This window comes from Hyperoodon ampullatus (assembly GCF_949752795.1).
Source record: "Hyperoodon ampullatus genome assembly, chromosome: 3".
Taxonomy (NCBI): Eukaryota; Metazoa; Chordata; class Mammalia; order Artiodactyla; family Ziphiidae; genus Hyperoodon; species Hyperoodon ampullatus.
The window spans coordinates 122,269,811-122,293,041 of NC_136916.1; positions in this window are offsets into that span (position 1 = coordinate 122,269,811).

Here is a 23,231-nt window from a genome sequence, read left to right on the forward strand (position 1 = left end):
TGACCTATTAATTAAAAAAAATTTTTCTGAAAAACAGAAATATCTAGAAAGTGATCATTCTTCTTACTATTATTAGAACATAATGATGATGCTATTTGATGCTATCTCATATAGTACTGTTGTAAATATACCAAAATATTTTCAAGTAGAATTATAATAAAAACATATAATTACTTTAATGGAAAATAGTATTTTTCTTCCTATTGTGAAAATTAAAACACTTAATTTTCACATATTAACTGTGTATTTAATTAAAGCTAGATAACTAGTCAGGCAAAGAAATAACCAGTACTAGAATTTGTAATACCTGGGTCCAGATAACAAAAGAGAAATCCTATTTTGGAATGTAGTGGAAATTCTAATCATGCTTAAATTTATTATACATAGAAGAACCATTTAAAAGCTACTATTTTGCTGTGAAAAAAAGAGTATTTATTAAACACTTACCTTTTAAAAGAGTTATTGAAGGAAAGGACTATGATTTGGGAAGCTGGTGCCTGTAAAGGAAAGACAAATGCTTTGATGCATTCATGCCCTCTACTGTCCCCTTTTGGCTTGAGAATCTTTCTTATATTTCCAAAGAAGAAGATTTCGTTCAGGCCCGCTTGTGAAAATATCACTTATGTGGAACCCCTGCTGCGTGAAGCAAAAAAAAAAAAAAAAAAAATCACTCACTGTGGAAGAGATGTGTTTTTTCCTCCTCACCGCAAATGCATTTTCTTATGTTGCTTTCTTAATGACATTGGAAACTTCTAAATAATCATTACAGGATCACAGGGATCTTGTGGCCATATATACATGTTTTTTTGGTCCATGTATAAACTTTGGCAAGACCAGTGTCTTTTTATCTTTATATCCCCAGCACCAACAACTCTCCTCCTCAAGAAGATACTCGTGTATTTCTTGAACGCATGAATAGACACATCAGTAAATATCAGAGTGTCAAAGCAGAAGGACCCTTCTGCTTTATGAAATACAGAAGTTTTAGAAAGGTATTGGACTACACTGGGATTCATGAGTCTAAATAAAATCAATTATTTATTTAGTAGAATTATTGAACTTGAGGTCATTTAGTACTTCAGTGTCTTGTTTGGGATTTTTGGACTCAATTTAGCTGCCATTGTATTGGAAGTATCTGCATTCGTTTTAATATTTCAAAATGCCTAAATATTTGCACAGAGTAAGTAAAATTCTAAGATTCTTTGCTTTAGCTGAATTTATCCCAATTATGATGAGTTTGTAGAGGCAAGTATATATGACATTAAATAATTTAATATATGTAATTTAAATGTGTGTACATACATATAGGTATAGGATTTATATAAAGAAAAGTTAAAAGATAGGTTAAAAAATTAGAAATAATTTTTCCCATGCCAAATGATTCATCTAAGTCAAATGTCTAGTTGGTAAACAGGCCAAGACAAACATCTGACTTTACTTCCTAATCTAGTATTCAGTTTCTGGAATAATTGGGAAGTTTATTTCACTATGACATAGGAACTACATCAAAGGAGAAAATGTAACAGCATTACCTTTCAAATTTAATAAAGCAACAAAGGTAAAAATTATGAATTTATATTCCATAAATAGTAACTAGGCTGTAGAAATACATGATAAGGCAATTATCTTTAATTGCCTTAGAGGAAAAGGATTTAGGATGATAGAATAGGTTATAGGCCCAGGGCAAACAATGCATTCCTGTTTAGAAGACTATTATGTTTTTTTTCTTTTAGAATAATTTTAAATTTACAGAAAAATTGTGAATGCAGACGTTTTCCTGTACTGCACATCCAGTTCCCCCTATTATTAGCAACTTATATTAGTATGGTACATTTGTTATGCTTAACTAATTTTGATACATTATTATTAATTAAAATTCCATAGTTTATTCAGATTTCCTTAGTTTTTACATAATGTCCTTTCTCTATTCTAGGATCCCACCCAGATATTACAGTGTATCTATCATGTCTTCTTAAGCTCCTCTTGGCTCTAATAATTTCTCAGAATATCCTTATTATTAACAATTTTTACAGTTTTTAGAAGTACTGATCAAGAATTTTGTAGAATTTGCCTCAGCTAGGGTTTTATCATGATTTTGTTGTTTTTATCATGATTCAGCTGGGCTTATGTGTTTTGGAGAAGACTGCAGAGATAAAATGCCATTTTCATCACACCATATCAAGGGTGTATAGCATATGTGACTTACTGTAAGTGTTAACCTTTATCACCAGGCTGAGATAGTCTTTATCAGTTTTCTCCACTTTAAGATATTTCCCCTTTCCATGCTGTACTGTTTAAAATAAAATCATTACAAATAATTCACACTTATGAAATGAGGTATGCTTGACCTCCTTGAGGGAGGAGTATATCTGTAACCATTTTCATGTATGTTTAGATAAACAAAAGTTCATACTGTTTCCAATAATCCCCCTTGGATCCTTCTGGTCTCCTCCCCTTGTCTCAGAATGTGATCTTATTTGGAAATAGGGTTGTTGCAGATATAGTTAAGATGAGGTCATATTGGAGTACAGCAGATCCCCTAATCCATTATGACTGGGATTCTTATAAAAAGGGGAAATTTGGGCACAGATAAACACACAACGAAAACACTGTTGGTTCAAAACCTCAGGAATTCCCAGGTAAAATCTGAAACTGGCCCCCATACACACAAGGCAAGGACAGAGCAAAGAAAGAGGCAGATCACTGCAGACTGGTAGGTGGCAATTTTAAAAAGCAAGGGAACTTACTTGCAAGGTTTGTCTTGGACAGTGATTAAGTTGAGTAGATCTCCAGACCTGCCTGCCAAAATATTAAGTGTTTACATAGAAAGGCTTGATTGGGTTCAGTCACATATACCATCCAGATGGTCTTGATAACATATTACTTTCTCAAGGCTATATCCTTGAAAATGGTTCCCACTGTGGGAATGCTGGGCAGAATGTACATTCCAAGGACAAGTGAGGGATTAGGAGCCTCAGATGGCCTGGGTCCAACTCCTGGGTCCACTGGCAGTCTCATCTTCTTGTTGACCTCCTCTAACACACACCATGTTAAGATTAGAGTAAACATCTCCCAGCTACAAGCCAAGGAACTACCAGAATCTAGAAGAGAGACCAGGAGCAGGACCTTCCCTATTGACTTCAGAGGGATCCTGACCCTAAGTACACCTTGATCTCAGATTTCTGGTCTTCAGAACTGTGAGATAATACATTTCTGTAAGTTAAGCTACCTAGTTTATGGTACATGTTATGGCAGCCCCTAGAAACTAATATGAGCAGTATCATAATTGTTAGCCTGTACCCTGAGGAGAACAGGTTGATCAATTAGAGTACAGTGTTATTGTACAGCTTTTCTTACATTGAGTCATTTAAAAATCCACTCCTTTCCAGTGTTATTAGGTCAGCAGCCTATTCCTCACGTCTCTTCATTGAGACTGTTTCATATGATTGATTCACATATTAGGGTGTTCCATCACATTCTGCATTCTATCCTTGTGTCATTCAATTTTCTAAATGATTTTTTTATCTGCATAAAATGAGGTTTTCATTTTGTGCTATAAAATTCTAAAGAGTTTGACAAATGCATAGTGTTATTTATTCAACTTTACAGTATCATACAGAATAGTTTCACCATCTGAAATAATCCCGTGTTTCACTTATTCAAACTACCCTACCTCTCCAACAAGCAAACTCCTGGAAAATATGAATCTGTTTATTGTCTCTATTTTTGCCGATTTGGAATGTCATATAATCGGAATCATACATTAAGCCTGTTCATACTGGCTTCTTTCACTAAACAATATGCATTTAAGATTCATCCATGTCTTTTTGTGGAATAATAGCTCATTTTTTATCAAAATAATATTTCACTGTGTGAATGTATGACAGTTTATTAATCCAGTCACCTACTGAAGGACATCTTAATTACTTCCAGTTTTGGGCAGTTTTAAATGTCTGATATAAACATTTGTGTGCAGGTTTTTGTGTGGAAATAAGTTTTCAAATAATTTGAGTAAATACCTAGGAATGAAATTGCTAGATCATAAGACTCTATTTAACTTTGTAAAAAAGTGCCAGACTGTCTTCCGATGTGGCTGTACTATTTTGTATTCCCATTAGCAACGAAAGAGCATATATTGTTGCTCTAATCCTTGCCAGTAATTGGTATTGCCAGGGCTTGGAATTTTAGCTGTTCTAACAATGGTCTCTGACTCTTTCGAATTCTCACAACAAATGATGTTGATCATATTTTCACATGTTTTTTTCCCACCTATATATTTTTAAATTGAGGTAACTGTTCAGATTTGGGGATAATTTTTTATCAACTTCCTTATTGTTGAGTTTTAACAGTTATTTGTATTTTTTGAACATAAGTCCTTTATCATATATGTGTTTTATAGATATTTATTTCCAGTCTGTGGCTTGTCTTTTCGTTCTCTTGGTAGTGTCTCTTATAGAATAGAAGTTCTTAATTTTAATAAAGTTTAACTTATCAGTTTTTCTTTCAAAGATAGTAGATTTAATATCCAAAATATACAAAGAATGCATATAGCTCAATGGTAAACACACACACACACACAAGCAATCCTATTAAAAATAGGCAGATGATCTGAATAGACATTTTTCCAAAGATATACAAATAGTGAACAGGTACATGAAAAGATGCTGAATATCACTCATCCTTAGGGAAATGCAAATAAAAACCACAATGAGATAACACCTCACATCTGTTAGAATGGCTATAATAAAAAAGACAAGAGACAATTGTTGGAAACTGTATAGAGGTTTCTCAAAAAATTAAAAATTGAACTATCATATGATCCAGCAATCCAATTTCTGGGTATATATTCAAAAGAATTGAAATCATGATCTCAAAGAGATATCTGCACTTTCATGTTCATTACAGCAGTATCAAAATAGCCAAGTTATAATTATAACCCAAATGTTCATGGGTAGATGAATGAACAAAGAAGATGTGGTATATACATACAATGGAATATTATTTAGCCTTTTTAAAAAAGAAGGAAATTCTATCATATGTGACATCATGGATGGACTTGAAAGACATTATGCAAAGTGAAATGTTAGCCACAGAAGGATGCATAATTCCACTTAAATGAGGTATCTAAAATAGTCAAAATTAGAGAAGCAGAAAATAGAATAGTGGTCACCATGGTTTGGGGGAGGGGGAACTGGGGATTTGTTGTTCAATGAGTAAAAAGTTACTATTATACAAGATGAATCATTTCTAGAAATCTGCTGTATAACAGTATCTGTAGTTAACAGTAAGGTATTTTACACTTAATTTATTAGGAGGGGAGGAGGTATCATATTAAATGTTCTTACCACAAGGAAACAAGCAAAACAAACAAAGGGCTCAAGGAAACTTTTGGATGTGACGGATATGTTCATTACTTGGATTGTGGTGATGTATCAAGGGTGTATGCATGTGTCCAAACACATCAGTTTGTATAAATTAAATATGAGAAATTTAAAAATATTAATTATATCCCAATAAAGCTCTTTTAAAAAATACAAAGAAATTTGCAATCCTTTAACCACAAAAAGTCACAAACAAGTAAATTTAAGATGAGGAGATTATCGTATATTATCTGGATGCACCTAATATTATTATAATGGTTCTTATAAGTAAAAGAGGGAGACTGAAGTGTTAGTATCAGAGTGATGCAATATGTAAATAACTTGACAAAAAGTTGCTGGTTTTGAAAAAGGAAGGAGCCACGATCCAAGGATGTAAGCATTCTCTAGAAGCTGGACAAGGCAAAGAAATGAATTCTTCCCTAGAGCCTTCAGAAGGAGCACGGCCCTGCAGACACTTTGATCTTAGCCCGGCAAGACACATTTAAGACTACTAAACTCTAGAACTCTAAGACAATAGAAACACATTGTTTTAAATCCCCCAGATTTTGGTAATTTGTTATAGAAGCAAGAGAAATCTAGTGCAGGTAGTGTGAGTCATCCAAATTTATTCCTCTTCAGTATTGTGCTGGCTATTCTAGGTATTTTCTTTTAACATATAAATGTTAAAACAATTTGTTGATATCTATAATATAGATTGCTTGGATTTTGTATGGATAGAATCAATAGTTCATGTTGAGAAGAGTTACATGTTAACTATATTGAATCTTTTAATCCACACACATGAAATATCTCTCAATTTATTGAGATACTCTTTAACTTCTTTCATCAATGTTTTCTAGTTTTCAGCATATTGATCCTGTTTATACTTTATTAAATGTATACCTGTTTCATTTTCTTCTTGCCATTTTGTTTTGTATTCAATTTTTAATTATTCACTGCCACTAGTTTATAACAAAGCAATTGACTTTTATATAATAACCTTGCATCCTGCAAAATTTGCTAAAGTCATTTATTAATTCTAGGAGGTTTTTGTTGATTGTTTTAGAGTTTCTACATAAATAATTGTCATCTGTGAAAAAACACAGCTGTATTTCTTCCTTTCCAATCTTTATTATTTCATTTTCTTGTGCTAGCTAGTTAGCACTTCATGTACAATGTTCAATGGGAGTGGTAAGTGAGGACATCAACTTTTTTCCTAGTCTTGGGGGAAAGTGTTTACTTACCATTAAGTATGATGTTATTTGTAGGTGTTCTCTATCAAATTGTTTCCATCTATTCCTAGTTTTCTAAGAGTTAATATCATGAATAGGTGTTGGGTCTTTTAATATTTTTCTGCATGAATTGCTAAGATCTATGATTTTTCTTCTTCAGCCTGCTGATGTGGTGGTTTACAATGATTGATTTTCTACTATTAAACCAACCTTACATCACTGGAATAAATTCCACTTGGTCGTGAGTATAATTCTTTTTTATAAATAGTTCTATTCTAGTTGCTAATTATTGTTGAGGATTTTTGTCTCTATATTCGTGAGAGATATTGTCTGTAGCTTTCAAGTAATGACTTTATTTGATTTTGATAATAATAATGACCACAGAATGAGTTAGGAATTGTTATCTCTGTTTCTATTTTTTGGAAGAGATTTAGAAAATTGGTATAATTCCTTCAATTGTTTGGCAGAATTCACTAGTGGAATTACATGGGCCTAGTGCGTATATTTTGGAAAGTTAATAATTATTCATTCAATTTCTTTAACAGATATGGGCCTATTCAGATGATGTATATTTTCTTGTATGAGTTTTGCTAGTTCGTTTCTTTTAAGAAATTAGTGCATTTAAAGCAATGTTGGTCGTTTAGTGGTAAGCATAGCTGCCTTCCAAGAAATTAGTTCATTTAACCTAAGTTATCAAATTTATGAGAATAAAGTTGTTTGTGTATTACTTTTTAGTCTTTAATGTACATGGGATGAATAGTGACAAAGCTTCTTTCATTACTAATTTTGGTAATGTGTGTCTTCTCTCTTCTTTTCATGGCTTGATATTGCGCATTTGTTTTTAGCACTGAATAGTAGTTCATTGTTTGGATGTAGTACAGATTATCCATTCACCTACTGAAGGACATCTTGGTTGCTTCCAAGTTTTGGCAATTATGAATAAATCTCTATAAATATCCATATTCACGTTTTTCTGTGGAGGTACTTTTTAACTCCTTTGGGTAAATACTGAGGAGTACAATTGCTAGATAATATGGTAACAGTATGTTTAGTTTTGTAAGAAATTGCCAAACTGACTTCCAAATTGGCTGTACCATTTTGCATTTTGCAATGAATAAGAGTTCTCGTTGCTCCATTTCCTTTTAAATTTTTTATTGATTTCTACTCTAATTGTTTTTATTTTTTTCTGCTTGCTTTATGCTTAAATCTCTTTTGTTCTCTAGTTTCCTAAACAGGAAACTTAAGGCATTGTGTTCAGATCTTTGTTTTCTAATAAATTACACTTAGTACTGTATATTCCCCCCTAAGGAATCCTTTTACAAGGTGTATTTTTATTTTTGTTTAGTTCAAAATATATCTTCTCTTGAGACTTTTGACTCATGTATTATTTAGAAATGTGTTTTTTTTAATTTTAATACTTGGGGAATTTCCAGATATCTTTCTGTTGTTGATAATTGATTTTCATCAACAGAAATCATAGTTTCATTATGGTCTCAAAACATACTTTGTATAATTTCTATTTTTCTTTTAATTTGTTAAGGTACATGTTATTATTAAGTATGTGGTCTATCTTGGTGAATATTCCACATGAGTTTGAGAAGAATGTGTAATCTGCTCTTGTTGGATGGAGTATTCCATAAATGTCAGTTAGATCAAGTTGACAGATAATACTAATTAGGTCAGTTATATCCTTAACTGATTTTCCGCTTGCTAGGTCTAAAACTTTGGAAAGAGATTTGTTGAAGTATCCAACTATAATAGTTGCTTTGCCTATTTCTCCTTTCAGTTTTATCAGTTTTTACTTCATATGTTTTGACACTCTTGTTAGGAACATATACTTCTAGGATTGTTTTGTCTTCTTGGAGAACTGACCCATTTTTTATTACATAATACCTCCATTTATTCCTGATAAATTTCCTTATTCTCAATTCTGCTTTGTCTGAAATTAATATTGCTACTTCAGGTTTCTATTGTTTAGTTTTAGCATGGTGTATATTTTTTCTATCATTTTACTTTTAATTTATCACAGGCTTTATATTGAAAGTAGGTTGGGTTTTTTTTTGTTGTTGATTTTTTGTTTTGTTTTGTTTTTTTGTATACAACATGTAGTTGGGTCTTGTTTTATTACAGACTCTGACAATCTCTGTTGTTTAATTGGCATATTTAGACCCTTCACATTTTAAGTGTTTATTGACAGAGTCAGATTAACATCTATCATGTTTTTAACTGTTTTCTATTTATTACATTTCCTCTTTGTTTCATCTCTCTACCCACTCTTTTTTTGCCTTCTCTGGTTCTAACTGAATATTTTATATAATTCCATTTATCTTATCTCTTATCAAATATACTTTAAAAGAAACTTTTAGTTTTTTCACTAAATTTTCCATTATAATATATCTACTAGTCTAACTAAGCCTACCTTCAGATAATGCTAGAGTCCTTTGCATGTGGTGCAGGCACCTTATAACAGAATATTCCTAATTTTTCCCTCCCATCCTTCTTGACATTGCTGTACTTATCCATATGCTATACTTATGTAATACATTGCTATTATTATTACTTTGAATAAAAATATCTATTATTATTTTTAAAGGAATTAAACTTTATATTAAAAAAAGCTCCATAAGCAAATCTGTGTCAACAAAAGGCAGAGATTTGTACTGACTACAGTATAGACACTGTTATAGTATATCTGGTCCTTGACCACTTTGCAACTTAATTAATTTAAGAATGAGAAAAATAAAAAATTCCATTTTACCTTCATATATTCCTTTTTTGATATTCTTCCTTTCTTTGTGCAGACCCAAGTTTGTGACCTACATCATTTCTTTCTCCCTGAAGAATTTTGCTTTAGCATTTCTTGCAGGACTGGTCTGATGTCACAGTTTTTATTTATCTTAGCTTTTTTCTCCTTCACTTGAAGGATTATTTCACTGGATATATAATTCTGTGTTGTTGTTGGTGTGGGGGGTTCCTTTAACACTTTAAATATTTCACTTTACCCTCTTATTGTTTGCATCATTTCTGATTATAAGTCTGTAATTCTTATCCTCATTTCTATATAGAGAAGATATTTTATTTCACTGGCTTTTTTTAAAGATTTTCCATTTGTCTATGGTTTTCCGCAGTATGAATATGATATGTGTGTGCAGCTTTTTCGGTATTTATCCTGTTAGGTGTTCATTTTTGGCTATTATTATTTCAAATGTTTTTTCTACTTCATTGCCTCTTTCTTCTTCCAACTACACATACGTTACATCCTTTGAAATTGCATGTGGTTGAATATTGTGTTATGATTTTTAAATTTTTTTTTCTCACTGCATGTCAGTGTGGGAAGTTTCTATTGATGCACCATCAACCTCACTGTTTTCTTTCCTTAGCCTTGAACAGCCTGGTGAATCCACATCAAATGTATTTTTCTTTTGTTATGTGTTTAAAATCTAGAATTTCCTTCTGATAATTTCTTAGAGTTTACATCTTTCTGCTTACATGAACCATGATTTCTTTCATACTGTCTACTTTTTCCATTATAGCCCTTAACATATTAATTGTGATTATTTTAAGTTCCCTGTCTGATAATTACAATATCTGTGTCATATCTTAGTCTAATTTTGATGCTTCCAGTGTCTCTTCAGACTGTATTTTCCTTGCATTTCTTTCAAAGCCTTTCTTTGGCATGCTTTGTAATTGTTTTTTTTGTTGATGAAATAAAGATGTATTTAGTAATAGAAACTGAAGTAAAAAAAACCTTTAATATAAGCATTTATATTGACCTGACTAGGAGTTGTGCTGTGTTTAATGTTTAATATAGCTAGCTCTAGGGGCCAGCATCTTTCAGTTATTGTAGTGCTCTTGTTTGTGTCCCTTCATGACTTTGTGCTTCCCTGTATACTCCTCAGGGAAGATCTATGTCTTGCAGTTCTTTCATCCATAATCCACTCTTACACTGGTGCCCTGTTGATGTGGTGTTACAATGTGGGGCAGGCGAAGCTTTCTACATAACCTTATGGTTAAGTCTCAGTATTTTATTGGGACTATGTGTCTTGGCTTTGACCTTGGCTGGTATTTTTGTGGTGATATAGGGTTATTTTCCCATAGGTGAGGCACAAGAAGCCTAGAGGAGGCTGAAGTGGGTGGGAATTCCTGTCTCCTATCTCAACTGAGATAGGGCTCTGATAAAGTCTTTTCCCCTGGAAAGTAGAACACTTTGGGTGTATTTCACCATGATTATACTTTCCTTTCCCCTGTGAGAACCAAGAAGATATCTTTGTCCGATCCTTACCATAAGAACCTTGTAGGATTTCTAATGAAAAGGCCATGAAAATGTGAGAGACCCTGTAAGACTGTGGTCCCCAAGTGTTTCTAACTATCATGCTAGTCCACACTCAGCCTCCAGCAATATATCAAGATTACCATTTAAGTGTTCCTGCCTGTTTTATTTTTTTCCCAAGTGTATATTGACTGTGATTCTCCATATTCACCTGTCTGTCCAGATTCAGGATGGCAGTTTGTCCTGAAACCTCATATCTCTGTTGCGTCCAAGAAAAGTTGTTGATTTTCAGTTCGTACAGGTTTTTCTTATTGTAAGGATTAGGGTAATGACATGTTGGACCTGAAACTGTAAGTTTCAATCCTTTTTCAGTTACACAAAAAGCTGCCATCTTCACATTGCTGTTGAAAACTTTGTTCTTACTTTGATAAACTTCACCTTCAGAAGGCTATTTTTTTTTAATAAAAGAGAAACCCTGTATTTCCTATTACAGTTTAGAAAAATTCTAGAAAAACACCATCAATTTTAAGATCATATTGTAGACTTCAGTTTACCTGATGTGGCTAAACATTTATATTGACTTTTATGCCACTAGACAGAGCATTTGTTTTATAAAGGAATACATAATTTTCCCACAAGGGAAAGCAAATTTCATGCTAAACTCAGTATCTCCTAGATTTCTTCCCTTACATGGCAGAGCTGTAGGTGATGATACATTCTGCTCTGCTCTCATCAAAGACTTCTTACCTCAACCATGGATATTCTGTGAATCAGACCATCCCACCAACACACCATGTAGCCAATATCCAACAATCTGACCATTGTTTTCTCTGGCTATTTCAAGAATAAACTAGGCTAAGGCAATATTTTTTTAGAAATGTTGTTCTAGGGCACTAGAATCACGAAATGCAGTTATAGTTATCACCATTTGGGCATGATTATATTTTACCACCTTCAGGCCCAGTTCAGTGTGAAAAATAAAAAATAGAAACCACATTTATTCTGTATTTCAGTCTTCCCAATTGCCTTTCTTTCTCCTGACTCGAAACAGGATTGGTTTCTTCAGCTGCTATCTTCTTTTTATTCTTGCGTGACTGTTGTGATTCTCCCTGAGAGATGAGCCTCCTCAGATACTTTCATAAAAGTGAAACACCACTGCTACTTGAAGGGCAAGACTTCTTCACGTGAAGCCTTCCCAGGCTTTGTGCGGAGATGTGGGCTGAGAGCTTCCAGAAGGAGGCGTGATTATGTTCCAGAAAACAACACATGGTTTTACCACATTTCCACTGTGCTCACTTTTGGCTTCTCCAAATGTTAATCTTAGCTGTTTACCACTGAGCTGGGACAAACAGCTCCTATATGGGATGCTTAAGAACAGATTAGTGGAAGAGGTCAGTCTCCCACTTGAGTCTCTTTTCCTATCCATACTCAGGAGCAGAAGCAATTTTTGAGGAGTTAAACTGTTTGGTGCAGACCATCAGGACAATCCATATCCTATTCCACTATAATGTTTCCTTGATTTTAGTCTCAGACATTGTTGTTGGTGTTGTTCTTCCCGGACATTGTTTACTACTAGGATAAGAAGTCAAAAACCTTGGCTATGTCTGATACTGAGCCACTCCAAGGTTGCGGCATGCCATCTTGAGAACAGCTCCTATCTTTAGAAGTATTCAGCAGTTCCTTCTCCTCCAAGTGTCTCTAACCATTCAATATGTCTTGTTTTTTCCATGGAAGTGTTTCTTTGCAAGATAAAAGGAAAAGTCTAGATGATCCCTGAGTTCCCTTTGAGTTCTTACATTTTGTAATGAATACAAATGTCTTCACAAGGATGTAGTTATAGAGAATCTGCTCATAATCTCTCATTTTATGTAATTTTCTTATAACTTACATTTTACATATATTTTCCAAGTAATTAGTGTCATAGATAGAATACAACCATTTTTTGTTAACTCCTGGGATACAATGAACTGAAATTCTTACTATACTTCTAAATAGGAATTCAGTGGCACAACTAACAATGACATACTGTCACATGAAAAATAAAAGCCACACAATGATATTTGACTTTTTTTTCAGTCTTTGGATGTTTAACTCTCACCTAGGCTTGGAAGGGTGGGATAACTTCTTAGGTATCTCTCAAGTTCAATATCCAGTACCTCCAAAGACTGCAAAACTCTAACCATGACTTTATTCATTTATTCTTTATTGTTTCTTTGATCCATTTGTTCAGAAAGTAATTGCTTAGGCACTAAGGGGAAGACACAGAGGGGATCAACAAGTAAACGTTCGTAATTCATTGTGTTCTGTGCTCTGTTAGGACCAAGCACAGAGGACTAAGGGAGTGCACAACAAGGGCACTTGAATCTCCTTTGGGAGGTCTGGGCAATCAGGAAAGGCTTCTAGAGGTAAGAGGATAAGGGGTGGTGGGGGACGGACAAACAAACAACAGTAAAAAAAGATATTTCAGTAAAAGAAGCAGCATGTACCAAGGCCAGAGGAGAAATAGAGTGAAATCATGGGAAACAAATCCTATGTTCAGAAAACTTGAAACATAGGATAGAAAAGACTTGATGTACCATGACAGGTGTGGGCAGGGAGCTAATAGAGGAGCAAGTGTAAGTGAGAGCAATAATGAAAGCCTTCTCCTTCTCTTTTTTCTCCTGCTCATTTCACCAGGTCAGAAATACTGTCTCTGTCCCACAGTCTTCTTGCTCTAATCTTATTCTCTGGTTTATTCCTCTAGACTCGTCTTGTTAAAACATTTTATATTTTTATTTCAAAACCTTTTTGTGTTACATTCAAAAAATTTTTAATCTGGTAAATCTTCAAAAAACTAAAATAAATGAAAGTATTGATCTAAAAGAAACAAGTAAAGCTGGAGATTGTCTTCTATGATGGAAACAACCAGGTAAGACATGAAGCCAAAAAGGTTGTAGAAAAGACAGTTACAAGTTTTTATTTGTTTGTTTAATGTAGGCCAGTGTAATATAAAACTGTGTGATCTTTCCATAATTTCCATTCTTTCTTTTCTACTTTTAAGCTGACGAAGGCATGGGAGGGCAAGAGAAATCTGGAAACTTAGATTTTTAAGTCCTGATAAGTCCTATTAAAATGAAGATGATAGTAATTAAAATTTATAACATAAAAAAAACCTAAACATAATGCTGGCATTTAGCAAAACTATTCAGATGTCTCAAATATGATAAACCTATTACGTATGAATAGAAATAGAGTAAAAACACATGTGGGCATATCCTGAAGCAGAATTTATTATTTTTGGCACTATTAAAATTTGGGCCAGATAATTCTTTGTTGTGGTAGTTGTCCTGTGCAATGTAGAATGTTTAGCAGCATCATTGGCTTCTACACACTAAATGCCAAAATCAACCCACTGCACAAGCCATGGTATATAAAAACATCCCCAGACATTGCCAGAAGTTTTCTGGGGGACAAAATCACCCCTACCTGAGAACCACTTGCTAGATTCTAGTAGATATTGAAAGCCATGAGAAGTTACTCTTCCACTCAAGGAGCATATCATCTTGTGGGGAAAAAAAACTTGCTAAAATTTTATTCTAGTTCACCTCATTCAAATCAGATTGTAATTAGCACAAGAGGAGAAATTTCAATACCACAATATGAGAACATACAGAAAAATAATTCCTTTATAATTCCTTTCTAAATTGAACCTTCCTAATTAGACTTTTGTTTCCACTTCTCTTTTGCAGATTTTGTCCAAATCACCAAAGACTGTCATATTAATTTTCACCTTTCAACTCATTTGATATACCAGTTCTCATCTTATGGATGTCTTGACTTCATCAAGACACAAAGTAGGAAGTAGGACACAAAATCAGTAAATATTCTATACAGGAAGCAAAATATGAATGTGGACTTGAAAGACAAAACGGAAGTATAAGGGAACCACCAAAATCAATAGCATCCACAAAGGCTGGGAAACATGAAAGTAAAGTTAAGCATTTGAGAAATAGTGAAAATTCATTATAGTCAGCCAGCTGTAGAATAAGTGATGGGCTAGGAGGCTGCAAAGATAGATTGAGGGCATGTTTTGAAAGATCTTCCATGCTGTGTTCAGAAACTGGGGACTTTTTTCCATCAAGTGCTAAAGGACTAATTAATATGTTAGAATACATTGGCACAATATTTGTGTTATGAATGTAATTTTTGAGCTTTATTTTTAAATAGTTTAAAATAATATTATAAAACAATAGTCTACTATCCATTACTTAGATAACAAGACTAGGAAGAAGTCTAAGTTTTGCATCTTCAAAGCCCTATCTCAGATTAGTGATGGTTTATCAAATTACAGATCACACATTTCCAATGAGATGGGTAACTTCGGGAAGATTAGCCTCACAAGCAATCTTCTTTGTTTTGCTAATGGATAGATGACTACTTTAAACAACAAAGTCTGAAAATTATTTAAGAGATTTTTATGACATGTTGTAACAAGTAAACCAAAATATAAATATACATTAAAATAAAGACTTTGATTGCCTTAGATTACTTTAGGAATATTTTGGAGTGATGAATGCAGCCAACAACTAGATTAAAGTTGGCTCGTGTCCATGAACAGAGTTGAGAGCCACTTGGATCCTCCCAGAAAGGACTCCAGTTCTTAATTAGCATAGACAATATTTTGGCTGTGTGCACAGTGCTCGAATTTGGATAATATTTTGATAATCAAATAATCGGAAAGACTATATTCAGCACTATTCTGCTGTTTTTAAAAAGCCAAGTAAAACATGTTTGTTAATGAAGAATTATTGTTCACAAGTGATCCCAAATAAGCCCCACAATATTTTGTTGTCTTAATATTGGTGAAAATGGTATATAAACAAAATAACATATACTTAAATGAAAGAAGTTGTAATAAATATAGCCTTATACCTGTGTTATTTATACCCTTGGTTTAAAATATAGCTTATATTTATTCTTCCTTTCTCTATTCTATTGTATTTTATTGCCATAAAATTTTTGATATATTCTAATGGATAGAGATATGAAATAATTGACTAAACAATGAAATGTAGAGCATGTCAGTTAGTGATAAATGGTATGAAGAAAAACAAAGAAGGGTTATGGTTGTAGGGTATACTTCTAAGGGATGGAAAGGAAGATGTGAGATGAATGCAGTCTTTACTACAGCAGAGACCAGAGGAGAGAAAGTAGCCATCCATGTAGACATATGGTGAAGAGTATTCCAGACAGAACTAACAAATGCAAAGCTCCTGGTAATGTGTATATTAGCTTTGAGGAAATGCAAGGAAGCCCCAAGATGTTGTTTACTTCTTTGTCCATAGTATCTCAAAAGTGCTCACCTCGTTGTAGGAACTCAATAAATAACAGGCTGAATCAGTCCAGCATTCTAGAGTTGAAGGAGTGAGGGGAAGAGTATAGGAGATTGAGTACAGAAGTTCCAGAAGGCACTTGTAGGCTAGTCTAGAAAAACCTATGGCTTAGTCTGAGAGAAATGGGAAGTCATTAGGGGATTTGGAAAATACAGGTGATATCAACAGACATATGCTTCAATAGGACCTCTGGTGTTGTGCTTTTAGAAACTTAAGAAGAAAAGTGAAGAAGCAAGGAGAGAAATGATAGCATTTTGGACCAAGATAGTCACAGTGGATGTTGTAAAAATGGTCAGATTCTATATATGGTTTGAAGATGTAAATTGTAGCATTTGTTAACATATTTACGAGTATGAATTTTTTAAAAAGAGTCAAATAGGACCCTAAGATTGTAAGTTATATCTGTAAGAATGTTATAAGGCATCTGTAAGAGTTATATTTACTGAGATAAAGAAGACTGTGGGAAGAACACAAGGGGAAAAAGTTGTGGAACAAGGAGTTTGGGAATACACTGAGTTTGAAATGTGCATTAGACAACTCTTTGAAGTTGAATGGACAACCAGAAGTGCAATGCTGAAGTTCAGGCTACAGTTCTAGACTTGGGAGTTCTTAACATATGTGGTATTTAAAGCCATGTGATGAGATCATCAAGAGAGTGAGGGTGTGAAGGAAATATCCACAACTGAACTCTGGGGCACAGCAATATTCAAAAGATAGGGAGATGAGAAGGAACCCATAGATGAGATTAAAAAGGAATGTCAAGTGAAGTAGGAAGAAAATAGAAAAGAATCTCAGCAGGATCATGTATTAAGGAGAAAGTGATGAAGTCAAGACATCCATAAGATAAGAACCGGTATATCAAATGAGTTGAAAGCTGAAAATTAATATGACAGTCTTTGGTGATTTGGACAAAATCTGCAAAAGAGAAGTGGAAACAAAAGTCTAATTAGGAAGGTTCAATTTAGAAAGGAATTATAAATAGAAAAATAGACAAGTCTTTGGATAAATTTTTCTTTAAAGTTAACAGAGAGATGGAGTGGTATCCGGAGGGATGTGTGTGCTCAAGGTTTTTGTTTGTTTTAAAAAGGATAGTATTACATGATATTTGCATGATCACAAGAATGACTCAACAGAGTGGAAAAGTTGACAATGCAGGGGAGGGAGCACTTTGATACAATAATGTACTTTGATACAGTGTTGTACTTAAATGGATGAGAGCCAGCATGATGAAATGAGCGGTTGTTCATAAATATGAATCGGCAATTCATCCATAATTCCAGAAAAGAAGGCAAAAGAGACTATGCGTAGATTGGTAATGTGTAGAAATCATTTCCTTTCTTTCATTTTTCTCACTGAAGCAGAAAGGAAGATCACCTACAGGGGGTGAAGGAGGAGGAAAGAGGTGCTAGAAAATTAAAGAGAGGAGAAAAGAGGCAACCATGGTTGTCTAAGTTTGGGAGCATGAACTAGGAAACGTATGTATTAGATTTACTAGGTAGTACTAGAGGCTCATGTAGGCTTGTGGTCATTAAGTTAAAGTGAGGTCAGTGGACATAGTTATGTCCTTTTCCCCAAACATGTTCAGTCACCTGCTATGGACATGGAGAAGGTGTAGAGCTGAGTATAACCAGGATTGAGTGTGAGATTAGTCACAAGTAAACAATATATGCCATATGACATGCATTCACATATAAATAACTCCACGCTAAAAAAAAAAAAAATTCCTGGCCATATGAACATATACATAAGAAACATGATCCTGTTTTTGTCTACTAGTCTTAAACTTAGAAACAACAAATGAACTACTCTTGTTTTGGCTGTATAATCTTCCAGTAATCTTATTTAAAATAACAACAACAAAAAATAACATATACTTTATTTCCTTGTAGACACTGATATTTAAATTAATGTACTTTTAGCACAGGTCAAATATCAATCTCTCTGCCTCTCTCTCTCCTCCTTCCTCTTCACCACTAAACCCCACAAAAGCACTTTAATGTGTTTTTATGTGATAGGGAAATAAATGGTGCCTAGACCTGGTCAGGCATCAATATAACTTCAGCTTGAAAGTCACCCTCGTATCTTCATATCTGAGAACTACAGCTCCTTCTAGTGGAAGCAAGTGCTTTCTTTCACCTAGAGAGTGATGAAAAATGTACCTTTCTCTTTCACTGGGGGCATGGTCATTGTTCATACAGCATTTAAAACAATGCTTTTCCTATCTCCTAATAGGTATTTTGGCAAAATAGACTGAAGACTTCATTAAAAATATAAGACTAATCCTGGAAAACAAAACAAAAAACAAAAAACAAATTTAAATGGCCTTTTTTCACAGTAGGTTCTCACTGACTGGTAAAAAAAAACAATTTCATGAAACTTGTGACTGATTCCTTTATAATAATGTGAGCGTGGCTGGAACCTGGCAGTAATTCTCCTCATTTGGAGCAATAATGTCTTAGAAAGAAAAACAGAATTTGCTCTTAGAAATATATTTTTTGAAAGGACTCTTTTAATAGGAGGTTCTTAAAATATATTAGAGGCAATTGAATATTTGTGTGGTAGAAGACTTCATTATTATTCTCATCACAATCATTAATATAACAATAAAGAAAGCAGTCAGCCATGAGCTGTATGATATTTAAAGTGATTTACATAGTTCAAGTTCATGCTTTTCAGTACCAAACATTTTTGAGGGTCTACCTTCTTTCACAAACCATTTTGACAAATTTCAGAGGAAGAATTATTTTAAGAAAAATGAATTGAATGACTTGCATGTCTACAACCTGTATTCAAAAATGGACTTCCAAGTTTTACTAGACAGTCAGGAGAGCTGAGTTATCCTTTGAGCTTACCGTTAACTGACAGTTCAAAACAGAGGAACAAGATAATGTGCCGGTGTCTCTTTCTACCTCTGTACTTCATCTGTAAAATGAGAGATGGAGTCCAACGAATTTGTAGAGGGGGGAAAAGGAAATTAAAAATATAAGTTCTTTCCCCCTGTTTTCAATTTTTAAAAAGTATGAACTTGTGTCCTTTTGTGTATTCTTTTCTGAATATTCATCTCTTGCACGATGTTATTGGTAATCCAAGGGTATACCTCTCTGACTCTCAGTTACCACATCTGTAAATGAGAATAATAAACCCAGACTGCTGATCTCAATGGATTGCTGCCAGACATCAATAAAACTACCTATAAAAATATCTCTTAAATGCTTAAGGACCATTTAAATGTAAAGTATCAATATTAATCTTTAGAGCCTCTTAAGTAGACATTCTATTTACAGCAAACTGGATATATAATATTTTGGCAGAAATATTTGAAGAAAATCTTTTGCAAATGATCAGAAAATTATTCCCTAAAGGAAAATTGTACTATACTCACATTCTCTTGCTATTTCTGTTAATAAGAAATTATAAACCTCTAGGAGAAAATTCATGTAGATTTGATTCCAATGGGAAATAATTTCTGGGAAAAAAACTATTAAAAATAAACAAGAAAAAATTTAGAAAGCTTAAAAATGAAATTAGCTTTTAAATGTCTTTTCTGATTGTTTGATTCTGTGGTTTTTAGGTTTTTTCTTTATTTCCCCTTTATTTTTTAACCATGGGGGACAAGAACAATTTGTTAGTTCATCCAGGCTTTTGCCAAATAGCTTGCATTATCTTTGTCAGCCTTTGTTGTTACTTATCTATCCTCTGCCTTATGTTATTTTTAGAGAATATTGTCTTACCTTTTCTACTCTGTATTGTTATTATATATTTTATTACTATTAGAAGGTGAACTGAGTAAATATATATATTTTCCTATGCAAAGTATATCAGAATGAAATACACATGGTGGCTATGGTCAGGAATCCAGGGTAGAAAAATGAGCTAAATGAAATTTATCAACTGGTTTAGTGAAGGATTGCCAAGTGAAAGGAAAGAATCACAGGGATGAATTCTCAAGTGGATAAACCGCCAGGTGGAGTTTGGAAGACTGGACAAACAGCCAGATGACCCAGAGGGTCAGATATGTGGTATGACCCCAGTAATAAGGGTAATGATTATATTAGGGGTTATTGTATTACATCATAGTGTGATACTATGTGATAAATTACAGACAGGAGATAAGGATCATATCCATAACCTTAAAAAGGAGAAAGATTTTTTCGGAGTATAAGTGGAAACAATCTTCTTGTCTTGTACAATATAGAGTGCTTTCTGAAAAAAATATTTTTATAGAATACAGTGACACCAATTCCATGCATCATCTGGTAGTTAGGGAAAATAACACCATTCTGTTTTCAAATTCATTATAACATTACAAAAGCCAATTAATAATGATATCTAACAACTATTGAGTACTTAGAATGTGACAGGTAATGATCTGAGCACTTTTAATCCATACAACAACCTATGAGATAGTTAATACTTTTCCCTATTTTATAGATGAGGAAACTCTAGCATGAAATAGTTACGTAAATTAAGTAAGGCCACTTAGCTAGGGAGTTTTGGAGTGGGCTTTCACGCCTACATGTTGTGATTCTAGAACCCACACACTTACAGGAAAAAAGAATAGTGAACCTGGGAATCATCAGCCATTCATCAGGTCTTACTGAAATCCATATGTGCCCCCACCATGTAAAGAGGGTGATGAGAGATAAGAAATCAAAAGTTTTCCCAAGAAGCTTATGATCTAGTTGAGAAGTCATGAAAGAAAAAAATGGGGAGTCACAATTTTAACTGTCCATAGTTTAAACTAGAGCTTGGTTTATATAAACTAGAATAGCTTTTTTATTTTTTGTTTTTTAGAAGGCCTGATGGAGGACGCGGACCTTTTAAAAGGAATTAAGATGTTTATGGGTAGAAGGGAGAGAGGAGAATACTTCTAGTGACAGCATTACATTTTACCTATCTGTTATGACTGTTAAGAAAACTGCCACCCTTTTCTAGGAAACAATTTACTTCAAAGAATCACCTTCCCCATACAACTTGGATAATACTCTCCTGTTCACCTATGGCAAGGCCAGACACAGACCCTCTGAATTATTCTTTCATAAATGATCAGCTGAGTTGTTTGCTTCATTGACCAATCAGGACAAAATGTCCACAAACTTGACTTGTCCAAACTTAAGTTTCTCTCCTTCCTCAAGATTCCAGAACATTGATCCCCCCTCAGCATGAACTAGCATACAACCCCTCTGTAAGGGACTCTTCTAAGAATCAGCTAACTCAAGGGAAGATATTCTTTAACTAACTATGTGATCATGCCACTCACGCATTCCACTATTCAGGGTCTTTCAAATTTTCTTTACCCCTCCCTATAAAAGAAAAGCCTTTTTCTGCCCAAACACTGCACATCTCATGGTTGGAGTGTTCTATTGCAATAGTTCCCCTCAACCTATTGCAATCATCCCTTTCCCACTCTTGCATTAGTCTCCAAATAAAGTCTCCTTACTTAAGTCCCAATTTGTTATTTGACACTAGGTAAAGAACGATATAAGAGGAAAAAAACTCACACACAGAGGAAAAAAACAAGGATTTTATTATGTATAGGACAGTGAGGGACTAGCCTAAAAAGAGCAAAAAAAAAAAAAAGATATAATTTTCAGAGTACAGGGAAAATATTGTATGAGCAACCCAGAGTAACATATGACTTTGATTTGTTGTTTACCTGAATAATCATAACCAAAGCTGTAATAAAGACATTGCCATCTAAAATGAATTGGGTGCTTATATCATACCAAGTGCTTTACAGGGTTAGCTTCTTTAAGGCTCATGGGGGCCCTATGAATTAGAAATTGCCTGTAAGCACTGAATTGTGTCCCCCAAAATTCGTATGTTGAAGCCCTAACCCCCAGTGTGACTGTATTTGGAGATAGGCCTTATACGGATGTAAGAAATGCTAAGGGAGGTCATAAGGGTGAAGTCTTATTCTGATAGGACTGGTGTCCTTATAAGAAGAGAATGAGAGACCAGATCTCTCTCTCTCTCTCTCTCTCTCTCTGAGTATGCACAGCAGAAAGGCCATGTGACGGGACAGCAAGAAGTTGGCCATCTGCAAGTCAGGAAGAGAGGTCTTACCATTAACCAACCCTGACAGCAACTTGATCTTGGACTTCCAAGCCTAGCAATGTGTGGAGCTGCACCAGTTCTAGTGAGGTCTCAATGGAGGGCTTCAAGCATAAACTGGTCAACAATTTGGCAGGAAGTTTCAAGTCTTAGAAAGCAGGATAAATAAGGTAAACTTAGAGACCTTCACCTCCAGATTCTTTCCTTCTCTAACCTGGGTTAAGGTGACCAGACAACAGACAGGGTGATGATAGTGGACACACAGAGGAAGGCAGCAAAATATTGTCCTTCAAAAAAGCTTTTAATTATAAAAACAATGCACAGCACTCACTGCCCTTGAGGCAATGATGCCTTAAATTTAGTACAATTCCATAATATTTTCACTAATTGTTTCTACTAAATCAGGTTCCATTTGCTTTATTCACACAATAATATATTATGGACATTATTTCAGGGTAGTATGTACAATCTACCTATTTTGTTAGCTGTTGTCTTGTATTTATTGCATTTGTGCCATAACTTACTCTATTAATGGGCCTTCAGATTGTTTTCAGTTTTTCCTTTTCACAATTGATAAGAGCAAACTCTGATAAGTGCTTTTGAGAATATATGTATAAATCCATACAGATGTTTGTAAAGTTTATAAGGATTTATTCCAGGATTTCTAGGTATAGACTTGCTGGGTCAGATGTTATACATATTCTAAATTGTGAAAAAAATGCCAAATTATCTTCTAAAACTGAATCGACTTTATGGTTCACTAGCAAGGAACTAAGTGACTATATTCCTTGCCAACCCTAAACTTTATTTAATCTTTTGCATTTTAGTCTTCCCATTCAGTAATAAGAAAAGTATCATTTGTAAGGACACATGATTAAAATAAAATATGACTTTTTTGTTAGAACTGTTTAACTGACCTTCTTTATAAAAAAAGATGGGAGGA